A 21,792-nucleotide genomic window follows, 5' to 3' on the forward strand; every position below is an offset into this window, starting at 1 on the left:
TGTAAAATACTATTTCATAGCTAAAACTAGAAGGTTTGTTTTCTTGGATTTGGTTTTGGTACTTTGGTTTGTTTGGGATTTTTTTGAGACATTATAGTTATAACTCTTAATTCATCTAGAATACCAGTGTTTTGATTTTGTTCAAAAAATGTAAAAGTAAAACAGGTCTTACTGGTTGATAACATAATGACAATGTATTAAAACCTCCATGTAAATGATCTCATTTTTGCTGATATTATTGTCTAACACCAATATTCAATATTTTGTACTACTGATACACTGAGATACCTGTGACAGACTAGATGATCTGACGGAAAAACTACACAATAACACTTTCAAACTTTGTTATATAAATGTTGTATAATAACAGGTGGGCTATGCCATCACCCTCAGTTTGTTTAACTTGATTATTGCCTCCTCAAGTCAGTCAGCTAGGAGTCAGTGTTAACATTTCTAATGAATGAACTGATGACAATATACAGAAGTAAAGCAGGCTCCAGAGGAGTTGTACACAAGAGGCTGACAGGCTGTCAGAACCTGTCAGGTTTGCACTTCAAACACAGAAAGAGTGTTTACAGACAGCTTTATAAGGAGTTAGTTCATCTCAAAAGGAATAGATGTTATCACAGCTGCTTGGAGAATTCACCACAAATCCATGCATCAAATATGAAGCTTTATTGTATCTGAGCCTTCTGGTGGAGTCTAGTGAATAACTTAGTCTAGCTGGGCTCTGGGTTTAGATGAGGGCTAACTGGCTGCCATCCAGTCCAGGTAAGCATAGATAAGTATAGCTATAGACATAGGATATATTCATATTGGATAGATTGGTGGTCAGGCAGGAGGCATTAGGTGAGAAATTGGAAATTGTCATTCTCTCTCTTTGAACTGAAAGCCTGTGACTACCACATAGAAAACAAAGGGCTAACCCCAAAGTCGTGGATAGAAATAGAAAATTTTCAGTGTCTTCTTTTATGGATTTAAGCAGACTCCAGACTTACAATCTGTTCTAATAGTATTTTATCTAAAAATACTTTTTATTGAAATGTCTAAAAAGAGAGAGATAGGTTAGGCCAGGATTGGAAAGTCTCTTGAATATTGCTAGAAGAGATTGCTTTTGCTTGGCAAGCAAGAGGTGAAATGGAGCTATATCTCTTCTTTGTAGTTATACCAATGGGATAAACAGACAGTTAGATGAGTTATGTAAGATGAGAGTCTGATATAAGAACAAATATAAATAAATATAGATTGAAAATCAGATAGTCTAAACATTTGAAGACTGTGATTTTAGAACAGACTTCCAATCACAGTATTAGAAGTAAAAATAAATCTAGCAAGGTACATTTAGCTTATATGGCACAGGGTCCAGACTGAAGTGGTGGGAAATTAGACTTCAACTAATTAATTTCTCATAAGACCTCTTTTTCTAAATTGTAATATCTTAAAACTAAAAGGGTAGAGAAAAGCACTCCTTCCCTGTCCATCCCATGAATAAATTGTAGCTGTCTCCTACACATTGAAATGAGAGGGAAAAAGACTGCCTGTGACTGTCTCCTGAGAGATCCCAAAACGATGGTCCCACTAATCCCTGTGCTCTGAAGTCAGTTAGTTTCTTTTCCATTTATAAGGGATTAAATCTCAAAACGCCAAATTTTGGTGACGTTATAAGGATATTTTAATTTCTCTATTTTTTTCATACTCTCGAGAAGGGGAGGAGTAGGAAGGAGGAAGGGGAACAAGATAAGAGGATGTTACACGTAACATTAGACGTACTTTGAATGGCAACAGCATGAAGGGTGTAAATCTGCAGTTCTTCTCTATTGTAGGACAGACTATGTGGAATCTGCAGCTACAGGTGCTCTAAGATTGCTAAATTATTCTACTATTAGATTTAAAATTATGTCAGTAGCTTCCTTCTGCTTCCAGTGTCACTGTCTCAATTCCTTTCCTAGTTATGCCACACTTCAGCAGGGCTTGGCTGTCATTGTGCACACCTTGTTCTGAAGGATATATGCAAATAACTAGGAAAGGCTGCTATCAGTCACTTTGAGATAAGCTTTCTTTTCGGTCACAATGATAAGATTAAAAAGATTATGGCCACAAGACCTGGCTATGAAAAATCCTGACCCTTTACTGGCAGGTGCAATTGCTGCTCCTGGACAAATGAGACACAGTTACTTTTACTCACTATAAAAAACAAGTAAACTAAAAGCCCCCCTAACAGCTACAACAATGAAAAGGAAGGAACTTGTAGCCATTGGAATTTGGTTGCTCTCCTAATTTAAAGGTTTGCCTTGTTATGATCACATTGGATTCAATGAATTCAATCGATCACATGCTTTTTGAGTTTAAACAATGGTGATTACATCTTACATGTATACATGTGAAATATGTCACTTTTAAAACAAACAAAAAATAGAAATTATATCTAATAATGTTTTATAGATCAGGTGAATATATAATGTTACTGAAAGGCATTTAGTTGATGTTGTTTTCTAAGGAGTAAAAAAGAGTGGAGTGCTTCTTTTGATCCATGGAGCGGGTGAAAAAAAGAAATATCGTTTTTAATTACAGCATCAGGTACTGAACCTCCAAAGCAATTTTTTCATTGTTGTCTAGTAATGCTCTGCAGCACAATCTTAGTCCAAGACCTTGACATGACCCACGATGAACAATGAGGTGTGTGATTTTTTTGACTATCCTCAGGACTGAGCTGCATGGCTTTTAATTGGGTCAAGGCAGACTTCTAGTAGACTTCAAAGTCTTTTCTATTTTGTTATTATTGCCATGATAGTGGCTCAGTTGGATAATGTAATTTCAGAGCATTATCATGTAAGTAGCTTTCATATTGAATTAGAAAAATAAAACAGGATAAGAAAAGTAATGCTTGCTAGACATCTCTTACAATAAGCTTCTGCATCTTTTCACCATAAAATGACATCTGTGACCTTTCTCTTCCCTTTTCAGTACAATCAGTCAGTATGAAAAGCTCTGCTCTATGGTTAAAAATAGATAACCCCACCTTATAAATGTTGTTCAGCAGAACATACTTGTCTGCCTTGAAAGCCAAAGAAAGAAGGTAACAGTATGAAATTATGTAGGAAAATATATTTTTGTGTTCCTATTTTCTGTGTTAGCTGAAAAAATTCTATGACAAGGACAGGAAAATAATTGACCACGGTACTCAGGTACCCCAAGTATCTTCCTCCTTGTCCAGAGAAACAAAATCAAGTGTACCCTGAAGTTGAAGGTAGTGAATGCTAGAGACAGAGCTGACTTGAAAATTGACCCATTCAGGAAAGAGTAAAATCTCCTTCATTTGCATGATGCACAACCAACCTCAAAAATTCATTCAGTTTTCTAACTTGCCTTTGAGTAGATACCCTTTTATTTTACAGATGCTCTGCTATTTTATTTATTGAATTAATAATTTATCTCATAACAATACCAGCATATTTCTTCATCCTCCATAACGTTGAACCAAACTCTTTGTAGTCATGAAAGTTTTTCACTTACATATGAGAAAATTTCTCAAGGAGGGACACCACTTTAGGTGCTGACAATATTACTTTATTGCATGTTTTATTAATTAGTTAGCAAAATAATAATCTATTACAGTATTTGCTGAATAATTTTATCACTAGCCATTCTGCAGGGATTTGTCTTTATGTTTAATTTCTGATTCAGAGTGCTATCAGCCATGTATGGCATGTTTGGCTAAAGGCTGTTGATAGACTGTTGGCTGCTGTGATTTGTCACAGCCTCAGCAGTTTGCATAGAGCTGTTTGCAAGGAATATTAATGGTACAAACTGAACATGTATGATATGCTCCTGAGTGTAAAAATAATGGTTTTAAAAATAAAACCATGTCTCTGTTTGTTACAGTCACACAATGAAGAGGAACATCTTAAAGTTCATGGCAAAAACAACACTTTACCAATGTCAGGACTTCTGTCAAATTGTTTTCTTGTGTTGGATATGGGACGTAATAAATGCCCTTATTATGAAGTTTGGTCACATTGTACAAAAAATGGAAAAGAACCAGTAATTGTCAAAATAGGTGAAAGCCATATAACAAATACAGCAATAAAATAATAATAACACTATTAAAAATGTTATCAGGTGTTCAACATGAAAAATAAAGAATCTGATATTTTTGTAAGTGGGTTTTGATTCATAGACAACTATATCTTTTTGTACTTTACCCACCACCACCTGCTTTTCTTTTCCTTCACCTTTAAAGGCTTGTGCCCAGTGCTGCTGTACAGCTGTGGGTGCTGACGGTGTAATCCCGGAACACTGTGTTTCAGCTTCATTTTCCAAACAAACCAAGCAGGAGCAGCAACACTACATGGGTTTGATAGGCCTGAGAGTATCTAGAAAATATTAACCTGAGAGTAGACGTTTTCTATCTTGGCAGAATCTGGCTCTATACTGTGGACAAATGAGACACAGTATTCAAAATTACAGTAAACTATGGTTCCATTTTTTAAAGATAGAAAAAAAAAGCCAGGAAAAATATTTTTAAGTTATTCTCCTGCCAGTATAGGACTGGATGGTAATTTACCATCCAGTAACCAGAGGTTACCAGAAAAAAAATAGCGATAACCATCAAAGAAAATTGTACACAGCCCATGGAAACATGAAAAGTGTGTGACAAAGGCACACCAAGATTCCATCCTGACCTATTTTTTCTCTTGGAGAAGTAATAAATGATAGGCATAACCACTAAACCCCTGGCACCAATCTCTGTTGTGGGCAGAGCTGCAAACCTTAAATCATGTGAATGATGCTAAAAGCACATGCTTAATCCTTAGAGGGCAGAATTTCTCTACACAGGTTAAAAATATTTGTCTCTTAACATTAGGGAATGAAGGAATTAACTTCAGGGATAATACACAAATACATTGGAAGCCTTGATCACCAAATCTCATAATGAACTATGACTGTTTGCTCGTGATGCTGCTGAGAGACCCTGAATTTTTGAAGATATAACTTGTCTGTTATATATATATCTTGCTCTGTTTACACTGAACTAAAAGCAGGAAAAATACAGATCAGGAATGGGTTTTATAATAGACCCTTAACAACAGAGATTCTTCTTTAGTTTTTGTCCTTGAAGGACCTGGGAAATAAAGAAAAGTATTAGGATATAGTACACTGATTTAAGTAGCTTCTGAAACTAAGCAGTAGTTTTGCTTTGTGAATCTGATGTACAGGAAAAGCAGCTATAATTTAATGAATTAAATTTGAGTTTAGGACATTTCAAGGTCTAGTCTGTTGAGTGACTCAGCCCTTTGAAAATAATGTAAGTTTTTGGTAGAGGCTAAAAACTCTAAACCTCAGTGACCTGGCTTATCTGTGCAACAAGAAAAGCGAAGCTGTTATCTGAAAACACAACAGGTATATGAGGCAATAGGAAATCTAAATTATTAATAAAGCTGGCCTTGGTCAGAGATTTTTCATATCATATCTTTCTTTCCTCTCCTGTATTTGAATATATGATAATTGAATTTAATGAGAGGAAAAAATAAACCAAAACCAAACCCACTGAATTTCTTGTAGAGATTAGATTTTTGTTTGAAAGATTCTTGGGAGTTTTACCTTTTCTTTTTTTTTTTTTTAATCTACTAGATAATAGGAATTCAGGACTTCCATGAGGAGCTGCTACTCAAGTACCTTTTTCTCTGGTTTATTTAATTTGATTTTGTTTTTTCATAACAGTATCTTTCAATTAGCATCCTTATTTTCCTACTCTGTCTTTAGGCTGTTCATATTTTCATGAACCTCCTGTTCCTCAAAATTCTCTCTTTCTTTTTCTATTCACAGTTAAGTTTGTTAACAGACTTTGCTGGTAGATGACTTTACCAGTTATAATTAAGAGTAATTCCACAATATCAACAATATGGAGGATTCTCATTCATCGTAGAGGAATAAGCCTCCTCAGATTTTATGTATCCCTAGTACAGTGCTTCTCCTCTGGGTTCTGCTGAATACCAACATTTTCTGCAGGCTCATCATGGAAAACTTACCCTCTGATTGCTGACAAAAAGTCTATATCTTGATTAAAGTCTCAACTTCTCTTTCAGTAATAATAACAATTTTTGAGGAATAACTGCTATAATCTTGCAGGATTTTTTCCAGAATTACTAGAAAATTTGGACCCCAAAAGGTAAAAAAGTAATTCAGATGGAAAGAAAAAAGATTGTTGTGTACTTTAATCTCCACAAAACTGTTGACACCACAGTCATTTTCTTATCCTGTGAAACCATATTAGTGCAAAACTGCCCATACCTCCACTGTCTGAAAAACAACTATAAAAGTTATACCAGAGTACAAAAGGAATGGATGTTTCTCACCAGGAAAGAAATTTCCTGTGTGCATTACTAACTAGTCTTCTGACTGTATGTTGACTTTCACTCTGGGGAACAAGAACTTGTTTCTCAGAGACTAGGAGCTGTAATGGTGAGTGGAGTTTCCATCAGTGTATGAGGCTATAAAGACAAATTACTCTGTTCCTCTTCATATTACTTGGAACAGAATTTCACTAAAGAACAACTTTTATCAAAAGTAAAGCCTCGTGTTGAGTCATACCGTAGCTTAAAAGAGCTCAGACAGTAGTTAATCTATGACAAATTAATGCACTTTGCTCCAGGGAGTAAGCTACACTTCCAGATGAAATGAGGACCTTGTTCCCGGTCTAATTTTGTTTTTCTTCACCTCCCAGGCACTGCACCTTATTGAGCTTCTCAAAAAGCTCAGTTTAAAGAGCCTTTTCATACCAGAGAACTTTTCCCTGTGCAGGACATATTGACTTTCTTTTTGATAACATTCTTAGCCTGAGTTATTTCACTCTTTCAGTCTCCTTCAGAAATATTCTAGTGAAATTTTCCTGAAGTTTAGATAGTCAACTCCATTTTTGAACCTTTCCTCTCCATGATGCTTTCACCCCAGTATAATTCCACAAAAAGTTGGACATCTCCAGAGCCCAACAGAAGTCATCAGAGAACCATGGGGAGCCAGGAAAGTACCACTGTCACTCTTAGGTACCATCATTTCATCTGTTTCCTGCTTTCTTATCTCAGTTGTCCTGTCTTTGGACATCCAAAATTTCTCATATGGAAATGAGATGATAGAAGAGAAACATCACAGGCTTTTCACATTTTTTTTTAAATTTCAATTTTCTTGCAAAAGTTTCTATCAAAAATTTGACAAATGAATATATATAGCACATTCAGCCTGAGATATATAGCTGCTATACAGTATGGGGTTTATATAGATAATATAAGATTTTTTTTTTTTTTAAGCTGTCTGATTTATGTAGCAAATACTCAAAATAAGATTCTCACTCAAGGCTCTTTGGGGACTCTGTTGAAAGGCAAGAAAATCAATTGTTCATATAGCAACATCACTTCAGGTATGAGCTAAAGCGTGCATTTATTTACCAATAAATCAGGTTGTATGAAATGTAGGCAAACAAAATAAAAATAGGAAATAAAATATTCTGCATTTATACAGCAAATCCTATGTATTATTTCAAACTAATTTAGAGTGGCAAATAAAAACCTTTTTATTCCTGCAGGAAAATGAAGTATAGAGATGATTGATATATCATTGGAAGCCCCATGGAACTAGACTGAGATGCACCTAAGATATGAGTCCCTCTTGTCCTATTTACAGTGCTTTTTCACAGAACCTACTAAACTTTGTAAGTATCACAGCCAGCTTAATTTCTTTTAAATTCAGTCTGGAAAGAAGTTATTCCATAGAAATATTTGTTGAATAATGTATTTGAATGAAGATTGTTCAATCAGCACTATGAAAGTACAGTGCTTGCAACTGCATGTGAATATATAGTGTAAGAAACTCAAGTACTAGAAGTAGTTCATGGGCTCTTCACAGCAAGCAATCACTTATCAAGCCCCATGACAGCAAGGTATATGATCACAACATCAGTTCAATGCAAAAAGTGATTTTCTGAAGAAATCATGACAGCTGGCTTATAGATAACTGTACTACTTTTGCTGTCAACTTTTAAATAATAGGCTATAATAAAAAAGAAAAAAAAAACCCTACACAAAGCTCCTGTAGAAAAAAAAGTCTTGAGTGAACTATTTGATTCTAAGTATTTTGATATGAGATTTAACAATTTGACTTTTAAAAACTCAAGAGCCTTCTCAGCTGAAAGATGAAAGGATAGAAAGGACTTGACCATGAAACTAAAATATAGAATCATATTTAGTTATGCCTCAGAAATAAGTGAGAAAAATATACAAATTTTAAATTTTTTGTACTGTGTCACTGCCCTTCTCCTCAAAGTATCGGTATATAAGAACTTGATCAGTTCCAGGGATTTTCCTACTCTTATGTTTGCACTCATTTGTAGCAAGTTTATCTTAGAATTTGCCCCTTTAAATAAGGAAGGAATTTTATGTATTATAATGAATTAGAAGAAGATAAGCAATATTGAATAAATGTTTTGTTTTAAATGTGCTATAAGCTGATTATAGTGTATTCAAACAAATAGCAGTGATCCCCAAAGACAGTTCAGGCAATCTTGGTGATTTAGTTGCACCAGCTGAATAACAGCAGTCAAAAAAAAAAAAAAACCCAAAAAACCAAAAACAAACAAGCAAAAACCAACCAAAAAAAAAGCAACAACAACAACAACAACAACAACAAAAAATCAAACCAACCTAGAAACATAGAAGGAAAGGCAAAAAGACAGAAACCAGAAACTAGACGATATTTATGTGATATGTGTCCTGGAACTGCCAGAGTTGCCAGACTTTTATCTCCTTCTGATAAGTTTGAGGACAGAGATAATTAACTGATTACATTCAAATGGAATGATGACAGGTAAGTACACCCCAGTGGTATCCAGTGGAATTATATGGAGAGCTGAAAAACCTCATCATCTATCACCCTGACACATGTGAGAGGATTAATTACTGAAGTACAAAAGGAAAAGCTAAAATAAGTCAAAGTACAGTGAGAAGAAATAACAGAAGAGATCACCAATCGTCTGAGGGATGATCTGAGAATCATCCAAAAGTTCCCAGTTTTGGTCAGAACAGCAGTCTGGAGCTTGAGATGTTCATATAGGTGAGGAGGTTCAAAGAGAAGGATAACCAAGAACTGTTAAGCATCTCATCCCTTAGCTTGGTAATGTATGCAGGTTGTTTCTAATCAGCAAGAAAAGCAAGGCATTTCTGGAAGCTTCCACAGGGCCAGCCTGAGATTTTAACCTCTCCCACTGACTTTGTAAAGCAAATCAAGCTGATTTGCTGATTTGAAAATCAAGCTCTATGCTGATGAAATGCAGCAGGCCAAGGAACTGGAAAGGAGAAGTTTGGGTTGACTCATCCCAGACCATTAATGAACCTTCTCCTTCTTCCCAGTCCCTTGGTCCACTGCATACACACGTTATGAGCTTTTATTGTGTTCACCCATTTCAAATCCAATACAAATTTTGAGTTGTCATTCACTTTCCAAAAGCCAAACTCTCTTTTGACAGAATGTGCTTTGGAGACGGCTTTTGAAATAATCACAGACTGCATTTGTAAGAGCCAAAAGACAGGGGACCTAAGACTAGCTCTTCACAGCATCAGGGAATTGAAGCCAAGAGATATTATATCTCAGAATAATCTTTTCCAGGGGATATTTCTGAGAAATTTTCTCCCTTTCCCTGCCTCAGTAGAGCCATGGCACAAGAAAAATGCACAAGTTCACCCAGTTGTAAAAAAGCAATGAAAAAGGAGACTGGTTGCTGCTCTAGTCCAAACATGACTTAAGAATGATGTAGTTTTTATATTATGTCATTTCCCCTTTTGAACTGAATTTAGTTGAGATATAGGTACTTATTTATTCAAACTGGGCAGATATATTTCTCTACGTGTGCAAAAACACTGGTTCAGATTCCTGAAGAAAGCTATGGGTACCTCAAACAAGAGTAATATTGTATCTGTGACCATTGAAACTCAAATTATATCAACATGTTATGTTAGGGGTCTGAACCTCCGTTGGTTGAACACCTGTATAAATCTCATGCTGTGCTTCTTATGATTTATCTAATGAGCTCAACAAATACCTATTCATAGTTCCTTTTCTATGTGTTTCTTGGAGGAGATTGAGAAGTTCCTCAGAAAATAAAACTGATTTTCTTCTTTTCTGTTGGTGAGAATTAATTGCAATAGACAGACTTCTGTTTTCTTCTTTAAGAGAGTGAGCAAGTCTATGAATATATACTTTCTTTCTGATGTTCCTCAGGATGCAAATATCTCAAATAATTTTAGTCCTGAACGTACAATTTACACATGCATTATTTGAACTCAGTGTTTTCCAATTTGAACTCAGTGTTTTCCACTTTGTTATTTGCATACGTGCAGCTACATTCTATTTCCTCTTTTTCCTTCTTATCTCAATCCTAACCAATGAAAATATTTGGATGTTTATCTCTACTCTGGAAGGGCAACAAATAGTGTAAACATAGAAATGAACAAGTGTTTGAGGGATTGAAGGGTGATGACTAAAACTAAACAGAGGAAGTAAAGACTTTAGAAGGACCTTAAAGGAGACAGGGAAAAATGAGAAAGAAAACAACAGTATGTAAAAGAAAAAGGGATCCACACTGGAGTGAGAGAAAGCAAATAGCAGGGAAAGAACAAAGCAGAACTCACTAAAGTGAGATTTCAAAGTGAAGCTTCACCTATCTTAGGGTATCAGCAGTGTGGAGTCTTGTTTGTTGGGTTTGATTTTTTTTTTCCTAAATGCCTTCATAAGGAAAGGGAGAAATTTTATTTGCAATATTATCACAGAAGAAGAAATATGTGTCTGACAAAACCAATAAGGAGCATTGAAATGTGTGTTTATTATAGTAAATATGTGAATGAACCCATCTTGATTTCATTGGTATATATTTGCAATAACAGCAGAAACAGCAGCAAAAATAGTGGGATTTTTAGAGGAAGTGGCAAGAAATGTGAGTGATAAATGTAGAATTAATTTTTTTTTTCTAAAAAGGAAAAGAAAAATAAGTATTCAAAGGAGAAGGAAAAATAAAATATACAAAATGAGAAAAAATGAAATTTAAATATGACACAGGCGAAGGGGGTGGAAGAAGAGAAAAAATAGAATATTATTACCTACCAATAACTTTTTAAATTTATTAATTATATCATCCATCTTAATCTCATCAGAATATCACATCTGAGTGCCTAAAGGCCAGAGAGGGTTTAATTTTACCCCTTCTCCCCAAGAGGCAATTAAGAGATGATGATGTCAAGTAATTATTCCTGTTTAGCACTTTGCGTCTACTTTTCCTGTGGCAGGAAAAGGACTGTTTTGCAGTGGAACATTCAGTGCATGGATCCCAGTTCAGCAATAGCAGCTTTGGAAGTCTGCATTGATGCCCCACTTTATTTACCAGTTTGTTTACCTCTACTGGGAAAAGAGACCAGTCAAAGTAAATCCCATGGATCTGTGAGACTTTCCTCTCCTCTCAAAAGCCCAATTAAATCCCACTGTAGCCACCACTCATATTACTACTCTGATTTCTGATGATAAAAGATCCCTGTCTTTTCACACATAGGCTGAATATTTGTGAAGGATTTCTCTCCTTTCAATGTGGAGACAAGAAAAATTTTAGCAATGAAAAACCCTCTGACCTAAAAAAGCTTGTGAGCATCAGGAACTCTGGTTTCAAGATGGTCTATGCTTTTCTCTGATGTAATTTATATTCATTATGAGTATTTTGGTCAATGTAAATTTTGGTTCATTGCAAAAACATAGGTATTGTGAGGGAGAAATGGCACTTTGAAAATAATAAATCTTAGAAATTATATTAACATGATCCTCATTTAGATTTTTAATATTTACAAATATTCAAAGCCATTTTCAAATTAACATATAAAGAATTTTTTAAAAATAAACCGTAAAACTCATGTCTGTATGAAGATTTATATGGAACGTTATTTATACACTTAACTAAGCTCCAGTGACCTCTCACCCAGATATCCTCAAATGAGGAACAAACAGCATAAGAAATATTGAGGAGAAGAGGGATTAGCCTTCAGAAGTATTTTGTAACATTGGAGAAACTGTCCTTGTGATATTAATTAAATGAAGGCTGAGTATTATGACAGGGAAGACAATAAATAAATAGGGATAAAAGTAATCCGAGGTTATAATCCTATTATAAAGTCTTACAGGAGGGAAACCTTTTCTCCAGACCTTGCACGAAGGTGGGAAGTCATATTTCAAGAAAAGATAGGTACAGTGTGGCATTTCCATTGACACTTATTTTACTTTTCAAATTACCCCAAATTATTCAGAATAAATTAGCACTGTTGTGCTGTCAGAATCAAAGAAGGTGAAAAGCTTCTTGATTACCTCTAGAAAACCAGCAAAAGTGAAGATTGGAGTTTTAGTGGCATTTATGAGAGCATCTGTTCTGGGATCCACGGGCACGGGGCTGGCAGTGCTGGTTTGTGTATCTAGCAGAGAGGAAATTACATCATGGAGAGCAGCAAACTGGGTAAGGATGGCTGCATGGCTAGCAGAGGAGAGGCAATATGTTAGAAATAGCAGAACTCATACCCAGCATCCTGCTACTGATTTGGTCAGTGGAACCTCTGAATAATGCAGGCAAAAGGAAAGACATGACAGGGCAGACCAGCAGTTGAAACTCAGAATGTCTGTGGTAGTTCTTTCTGATTCACATGCCGAAAGACTGATAGTGAGAAGCTTGCCAGCTTCATGAAAATGCTACTGAGATTGAAATTAAAAGTCCCTTAATTTCTGCAGCAAAATAAAAAAATACAGCAAAATACTGGTTTTCCTGGACACAGAATTGTGATAAGTTCTGACCCAAAGAAGCAAGCACAATGGCACTAAAAAAAAAAAAAATTTGGAGAAGATAATGAAGACAAAGTTTGGTTTTTCATGTAATTGGTATGAACAACTGCACTAATCACTATTTTTCTTCATACTCGCAATGATTTTGGTCCTGCCACAATTTCTGGCCTTATACAATCTGCAGACAGTATTCTCCCATTCATGTTGTCCCCATTTCATGTAACTTGAAAAGTTCCAGGAGAAACATACTGGTGAACTCAGTCTTATTGTCAATCATATAAACACTTCTTAGACAATGAAATCTCAATGACATTATTCTTATGATTTTTTGGGGCACAAATAATAATTGCCAAAACATTCATCAGGTTTATTGATCTGCTTTCTGGAATAAATAGATATAGAAATAAGTCTACTGTAATTTGGTGAGTGATGTTTTTTTGTAAAATAATAATGAGAAAGCTTTTTTAAAATGTACCTGAAAGAGCAAGCTAGATCCGCAGAGAATACAGAAGATTATTTTAGGGTGGGATAGGATGAAATCCAAAGAGCAGGGTAAGATCAAAAAACAAATAGAAAGCTGTATATATTGTGGAAGAAGTCATGAAAATAAATTGAAGCTTGAGGGAAGGATGGAATGGAAAAGGACAAAACTAATAATTTATTTACCAATCCAGTCATTTAAAATTCTAATCATGTACCCATCTATCTCACTCTATTCTGTGTGTAACAAAACTTTCATCGATACAACATAAAGATGTCAAGTCCTTCAGCTTTGTCCTCTTCTTCCCCTGCAAGCACTGGAGGATAGTATTAATGATTGTTCCTGCCTCAGATCTCCCTCTCTTGAAGGTGAAGAAGCTAAGCAAGGGCTGTTATTATCATCTTTGGCTCTGGTCCCTTTATTTCAGACTGTCTTTAGAAAAGGGTTTGGAAGTACCTAAAGAGAAATGAGCTCACTGGGGAAATGATCAGCTTAAAAATCCAAATACCCCTACCAATCACCCTGCAATAAAACAGTCTCAGACCAACTCATTTCTTACAGGACACTTTTTTGTCACAATGTTGCCAGCTGGAAGAGCTGTCGCTGTGTGGCTGGTCCATGTTGGCAGAGCAGAGTGCTGCTGTGACACATGAGCATCATAGTTCCCACCTGCTTCTCTCTAGGGACTTTTGTGTCCCTCTTGATTCAGCACCACAGTAGTGGACATTACAGAAGCTTTAGTTTTACAGTACAACATACTGTGCCTCCAAATGCTGTGTTTGTGAGATTAATGACTCTCCCTTATGCTTTGAAGTCAGAACCCCTGGTTTACATGTGCTAATAATCATATCATTTCATATCACACAGACATCCTCTTATATCTCCTATTAACACATAGCTCATTCTCAAAAATATTTTAAGGTACCAATTAAAACCATTTATCTATGGTATAAATTTATCATTTATCACTCTTTATCTAATAATGTTAAACGGTAACTTTTTTTCAAGGAATTTGATAAACTTATTACTCTGGTGTTTCAAAAACTGAGGCCACTACGCTCCAAGAATAAGTGAATCACTCTGCTCATTAATTTTATAGGTGGGTCTGAAACTTCCACCACAGTAATTTATAAGCTGAGAACTTTAGAACAGATTTATCAAGCACATTATTTGATAAAACATGACAGGATTTGTTAAATATATTTCATCAACCTCATGTGAAACTTCATAGTAATATAAAATTTTAAAAGAAAACAGCCATAGAAACAACTCATAGCAATATTGCTCAAAGCAATAGAAAATCATGACAATAAAGGCAAATCTATGATCAGAATGGTCAACTCAACAAGAGTGAGATTTTCTACAGGTAGTTCTATGTACCTACATCACGTTACAGTGTAATCACCATCTGGGTAATCCACTTTCAAGGAAAACAAACAAATACACATAACATATATTTCAAACAAAATTATCCATCTATAAATAGGTATTTAATCACTACATTGTTACAGATATACTGGAATCCTAAAACAAATAAACCTCATTCAGAATGCAATTTGATTATATCAGTATGTATGTTTCCAAATCTTAATTTTGCCTAAGGTTATAATCCAGTTGGTTTTTCCAGTTTAAAAGTACAGTCTTTCTCCATGTAACACCAGTTATGACTTGCACAACATGTTTTTAGTCAAATTTTAACCTTCTCATATAAAATATCCTTTTCCTGAGAGCTGATACTTGTGATCTCTGTACATTCTTGTCTGTTTTAGTCCTCATTTTCTTCAATTCAAACAGGTCATAAAACTTTCAGTCTTAAACTGATAATCTGAAATCACAAAGCAACCTAAAACTGATTTCTCATTTAAGTACATTATTCTCATTCAGTACGTTTTTGTTCTCATTCTATATTAAGCAGGATGGAAGGAGCTGGAGTGGTGCACAAGTAAGGCAAAAATGCGCATTATTTCAGATGCTCTGAAACGCTAAGGAGGACTAGTCACAGAAATTTCTGCAAAATGAAAGTTATAATTTAAGTTAAAGGGCAGTGAAACAATACATATGAGTTTTGATTTCATATCTCTTACTGGAGAGTGTTTCTCTCAAGCCTGGGACTTGGAGGTTTATCTTCCAAATGGCACTTAAAATGCAGGCAGAGGTTCCTAAATGCCAACTTCAGTAATCAGGATAATTGAGTGCATGGAAGGATATGCCCCAGCTACAACTAAGGATACTGCAACTTTCACAACATCTTTACTTTGAGATGTTGACAGTATCAACAGAATTTGAACTACAAAACTGGAGAGATACAGTATTAAGAAGTAATGGATTTAATAGCAGTTAGGTGAACATCTATCACATAGCATCCCTGAAAGTATCTGCATAACATTGCATCGTTTTTCTATGTTTCCACAGAGAAGTAATTAACAGAGCTGAGGTCACCACGGAGAGCACTAGAGGGGAAAAAAACCCTAGAAAGTAAAGAAGCAGCAAGAAGAGAGATGATCTCTCTCAGTCCATGATATGAGCTGTGCTATTTTCTCTGCAGTTTCCTGATGAGCTGCATAGATAAGTGCTGGGTATAATCCATAGTAAAGGAAGAGAAGTCATAGAAGAGATCACCAGAGATCCTGGCGAAGCCATAGGACTATCCCAGCTATTCTGCACTTGATTTGCAGCAGCAGCCGGTGGGCAATATTGATTATTTTACACAGTACAGTACATAGAGCCAGGTACTGAACCACAAGCTGCTATGGGTTACAAACATCCCCACTGCCCCAAAAGTCCTTGTACATTGAAGCCAACTTAAACACATCTGCAGAGACTGTGGATGTGCATCAGGACTGTCACCTGCAAGATAAATCTTGATGTGCTCAGAAACGTCAGAATCATTTCAGCAGAAAATAGTTTTTTTTTGCTTTTGATCCAATTAATGATATTAACAGTCAAAATAAATCAATTTCCAATAAATCCAATAACAACTTCAGTAGCTACAATGCTTATTGAAACAATAAAGAGTGGGGGCAACATCATGCTGCTTTGGTCACTTTGCCTGTGTAGCTGTGCAGGAAGTTGAGCAGTTCAGAAGGTATCTGACTAGTTCCAGCTCCTGCCTTCTCACCTTATATCTAGGAACAAAATGACATCTGGAAATGATAGTGAGAAATTATTGGTGTTTTTCCTGAATGTGCAAATTAGAGAAAGATTTAATAGTTAACTCTAACCTTCTACATGCATAAGATTTGTCTATGCTTTTTCTTAGGGATGTGAAATAGCCAGCTGTATTAACCTACCCATCTTGTGTCCAATTGTTTATATTCTTGTGTAGAATGACAGAAAGCTCAGTGGCTCTCTGGTTATAGCAGCACCTGACAGTGTGGAGGGGGATGCAACATGAAACTCAACAGAGGCACCAGTATATCTCACCAAAGGCATCTTATATTGTAACAAGTATCTTTCAGGCTGCATTTAAGGTTTATAAATTATAACTAGACCAATTAGTTGCAACCACTTTAACAAGGAGAAAATTAGGCAGCCTCCAGCCCTATTAGACAGCCTCCAGCCCTATTCACAGAGGAGCACTCCAGACAACAAGGCTGTCTTTATCCAAGGATTATTGCTGCATTTAGCTGACCACGTCTTATATGTAGCCACATATATGGGATCAAAAGATGATTGTAGCTGATGTGCAGAGGACAGACTAGTCAAGCAGGGCAATCCACCTAGCAGAACCCTGTTAAAAACCCCACCCTCTGCAGCTGTTTGGCTGTCTCAGCTTCTATCTCACCAGCATGCCATGCAGTTTGAAACTGAATTTAGATCTGTTCTGCTTTATAGACTGAAAATGTGTCATCCATCTTCATTCATGTCTTTGTGTGATGCTGTAATGAGCGCAGTCCAGAATAGAGGTGAGCCTCACTGATCTGCATCCTGCATTAGTCCTTATATATAAACAAATATGTCCCGTTTAGAGAACAGTGTGATCTCACCTTCTCAGTCCTGGACTCATGAATCCAAGTTATGAATACAGTATTGGAAAATTTATATTGTCAATATATTATTTCTTGAAATAGAGAAGTATTAAATACAATGAGGACTGTGACAACAGGGTGAGAAGCAGCTGACATCGTTAGGCCACTGGAAAAAGTCTGAAATTTTATTTGGCAGCAAAATTTGTACTGATTTTATGGGAAAGTTGATATATATTTCTGGAGTTAATTTCTCAACAGAGTAAAATCTTTTGAAGTAAAAGATAGATTGAACTTCTAATATGGGCATGGCAAGAATTGCCAATTGGATTTACTTCTTATCAATACTTTCATGCTTCAAGTTTTTGTTGAATTTCTAAGAAGACAAGAAGTTAATAGCTATTCATTAACCTATTGAAATTAAAATCTAGACTTAAATTCTTACTAGTTTTTGTTTCTGTCAATCAAAATTGCATTAAATTTAGATTTCATTTTAGGTCCTCGTAATCTCAAAAACTAAGAGCTTTTGTCTCTAAAAAATGATCATAATTTTGGCATCACAGCACTGCAAATTGTAAAAAAATAATTGAGACATATTTACAAAATACTGTATATAAGTTTCAGATTTAAAAATCCTAAATGAATAAAACAAACAAATTTAAACTAAGAAAATGTTGACATGCTTTTTTTTTCCACGTTTTTTACCAGAAGTATTCAAGAGTGGAAAAGACACATCTAATTAAGGAAAAAAAATTCATAAAGTCTAACTCAATGGCTACTGTGTATTTTAAAGCTATATGCCTAGAGCTTTCTACATACAGAATATGCATTACATAACTAGAGTAGTCAGTTACTTCAAAAATGTAGTTTTTAAGTTACTCAAGGGAACCTGAAAGTAACACTTCATTTTTGCGTACTTATGAAAAACAGCACTGCAATTATGAAGTGGGATAATCTAAACCAGAAAATACATTCTAGAAAAGTGCATGACTGAAGCAAATTCTCAGAGGTTCCAACAGCTACAAAATTCTGTTCTATCTTCGTATCAAAAACTAGAATTTGAAAGACAACCATATCTGAGCTTTACATGCTTATTTGATTTTCCTGTAAGTGGGAACACTTTACTGAGAACAAAGTAATATTTCTACAAAAGAACATTCCACCATGGTGAACTCCCACCAGCTCCTTCAGAAAGTAGCTGCCACTCAACCTATGCACCCTGGTAGTATTTAATCCTCAGCTCAGGTAAAGGAAAGAGCCTGTTCCTCAGTGCTCTGTCAGGGGCCTCAGTGTAATATGCTCTACTCTCAGAATGGCTTCTAAATTTTCTCTTGCTTTGTGCCTCAGTAACTCAGCAGCTCCACAACAAACTGCTATGATCTCCAAGGGTTCTCCACAGAATGAGTTCACTTATGAATGCTGGTGACACACACAGGCAGGGATGAAGATAAAAAAGGTTGGTTTGTGTGTCACTGCAACTTGACCACACCTGACACTGGCTCCAGACTGGAAATTATCATCACCTCATCCCCTGGTATGCTGATACTTGAAAGTTCTCATTCCCCTTATTGCTCTTTCTTGACCTCACAGGTAGGGTTGCCACATTTATGCTCATTAGCAGACCTCCTTTTGGACTGCAGAGTTAATCATCATGGTCAGGCCAGATTTATCTGGCAGAAAAGACACAAGGGATCCTAAAATATATCAGACTTCCTTGAACTTATCCTCTGAGAGAGCACTTGAGTGAATTAATAAAAGCAATTGAGACACAAAGTAAAGCAGACTGGAGTTTCTTAAAAATAATCACAGTACAATGTTAGCATGACACAAATTATAAAGACTAGAGAAAATGTCTGAATTCAACAATTTCCCTTGAAACATAAATCTCACTTTATGAGAAGAGAGAAGACCCAGAGAAGTTGGGTTCAGCTCACAGATAGCAACTTTCCTCCTTTGATTCATGCATTCCAATCAACAACAGTAATGTTTCACACAATCCATATAAGGGTTTTAATTGTTGAAGGAGCAGAGAAGTTTTTGCAGCAGAACAAGCAGTTTCCAAGTTTTTGCAGCAGAAGACGCAGTTTCCAAACCTTGTGAAGCTCAAATCTTGTGAGCCTGTTCAGCTCATACAAGATCCACAATGCACCAGTTAGTACTATCTGTTTAATACTTTGGTATTTTACTGTGAGCAAGAAGTGCATGAATACAACACTGGAAAATTTATTTCTGATATTGTTCAGAAAAATGAACGCCTTGGAAATGTTGCTAATGAATCATCCAACTATGGTCACAGCTCCACAATTTTAGTGAAAATTGCCTATGGCATCATTGAGGATAGAAGAAATTATAACGTGCAATTTCTTCTCTTAAATTTGTTGGTACTATTTTTTGAAGAGCTGATGTGATGTGACAGATACTCCGACTGACACCACCCTTCAGTATCCTCATTCAGCTCTCATGCTGCAATATATCATTTGGGGTCATCATGAACACCAACCAAAATGCAGATAAAATTTAAAAATGTAAGGCTTTATAATGTGATAGCTCTGGCACACTCAGAAAACAAAAGAAAGAACCAAAACTCAACGTGTTAGAGATGCACAGGTTTCAGGGAGACCGTACATCACCTTTCAATGTCTAAAGTCACTAAAGAGAGTTAGACAGGGACTTTTGACGAGGATATGGCTTGTCATAGGACAAGCGGTAATGGCTTTTAACAAAAATAGGATAGATTTAGTTTAGATATTAGAAAGAAGTTCTTTCCTGCGATTGCAGTGAGGCACTGGAACAGGCTGTCCGAAAAGGCTGGGGTGTCCCCACCCCTGGATGTGCTCAGGGTCAGGCTAGATAGAGCTTTGAGCAGCCTGATCTGCCAGCAGATGTCCCTGCCCATGGAAGTGGGGGTTTGCACTAGGTGGTCTTTTAAAGTCTCTCTTAACTCAAATAGCTCTATAATTCCACAATAACTCAGTGATGGGATCCTATTGTCTTCCTCCTGTCTCCTATCTAATGACAAAAGAATACCTAGATGTAATTCCGGAATTTCATTTTGAGATTATATCCAGAGAGAAAAATCACAGAATTTCAACTTTTTACCTACATCTGAATGATACTATGACTTTGTTTGGCAAGTGTTGACCATTTGCTCATGACTAGTTTGTAAGTCTATAAAAACTGAATTACGGGATTTGCAAAACAATTCAAGAAACAAAGAATGAATATCGCCTAGATCACAAAGATTTCATTTCCTCATGAAAAGAGACAAGGATGTGAGAATAATTTATTATTGTTTGCTTGTCCCTTGTGATAGAAAAAAAAAAAAAGAAAACGAAAAATGTTTTATTTTGTATTAGAGGAAGGACACTGCTTTCCAAACAATGAATTCTGGTGGTGTAAGTGGTTACAAGAGCCTCATGAGATTTTTTCACTTCTACATCATGATGTCCTTAGCAAATAAGCTCTTTACAACCTGTAGTAAATTGCACACTGCATTTATTGTATCGTAAAGTCCATCTCTGATGGAAACCTCTGAGCACCAGTATAAGACAGTGAAGTACAACTAGTATTAAGATCCTTATACTAAAATAATTGAGCAAAAGAACCATGGGAGAATACATCTTGTAAAGGATGCACAAACTGACCTACAAAAGAAAGCTTGCAAAGATTGTGTAGCAGAGCCATCAACATCTGTCTTAACAAACATGCCCAGAATCAGCATTTTTGATTCTACTAATGGCTGATAGCATCTGCAACACTTTTTAAAATGGTTTATCAAGTATTCCTCACGTGTTTGACAAGGTATAGAAAGCTTGTGAACCTCTATAAAATATCCCATCTGTGGAAAATAGCAATAAATTATTCTGCTGTTTAACACATTCCAGACTTTGTATTATACAAAGAAATAATGTTGCAAAATATTTCAAAAATGAGTGTGAAAGGGTGATAATCTATTTTACCATTAATTTGCAAGTTGTCATGCTGCTGTCGTTACTGTACTGGAGATAATGTACTGTTAATTTCAGTAACACAAAATTCTTTATTGTTTCTTTTAAGAATGACTGTCAAAATGGAAACCCCAACAGATTCAGGTAATGGAAAGAATCCTCTGAAATTCAAAGGGTCAAGAATATCAAACCATGTAAAACACATGAAAAGGAAGACGCAACTTTATTTTTAAAGAGGTAAGAATGCACACACATCCTAAAAGAAAGGAGCAGGCAACAGCTACAAGCTAGTGATGATTATCAGTTGCTCCTTGCCATGGTCAAAAGGAGATTAATATAAATGTCCATTAATTCAAGACAGTATTTGTAAAGATAAGTTTATGGCTTATACCACATGAAGTGTGAAATGTTTGTAGACCTCCTCTGATCATGTTGTTTCTGCTATTAAGAGAGTCAATGTGTCCAAAGGAATGGAATGCTTTATTGAGCCAGATTTCTCTGCAAAAAAACCACAATTAAAGACTGTGAATTTGGTTTCCTCTAATAA

The 21,792-nt window shown here is 35.8% G+C and overlaps 1 protein-coding gene and 1 pseudogene across 33 annotated transcripts in view; both read right to left on the reverse strand.

The window, feature by feature from the left end:
* Positions 1-21,792, reverse strand: part of TENM4 (teneurin transmembrane protein 4) — a 1,535,912-nt gene that overhangs the window by 1,377,965 nt on the left and 136,155 nt on the right. The gene's annotated exons all lie outside the window — the stretch shown is intronic.
* LOC140685259 (taste receptor type 2 member 40-like) lies at positions 13,951-21,164 on the reverse strand (annotated as a pseudogene).

The sequence above is a fragment of the Taeniopygia guttata genome, chromosome 1 (genome assembly GCF_048771995.1).
Source record: "Taeniopygia guttata chromosome 1, bTaeGut7.mat, whole genome shotgun sequence".
Taxonomy (NCBI): Eukaryota; Metazoa; Chordata; class Aves; order Passeriformes; family Estrildidae; genus Taeniopygia; species Taeniopygia guttata.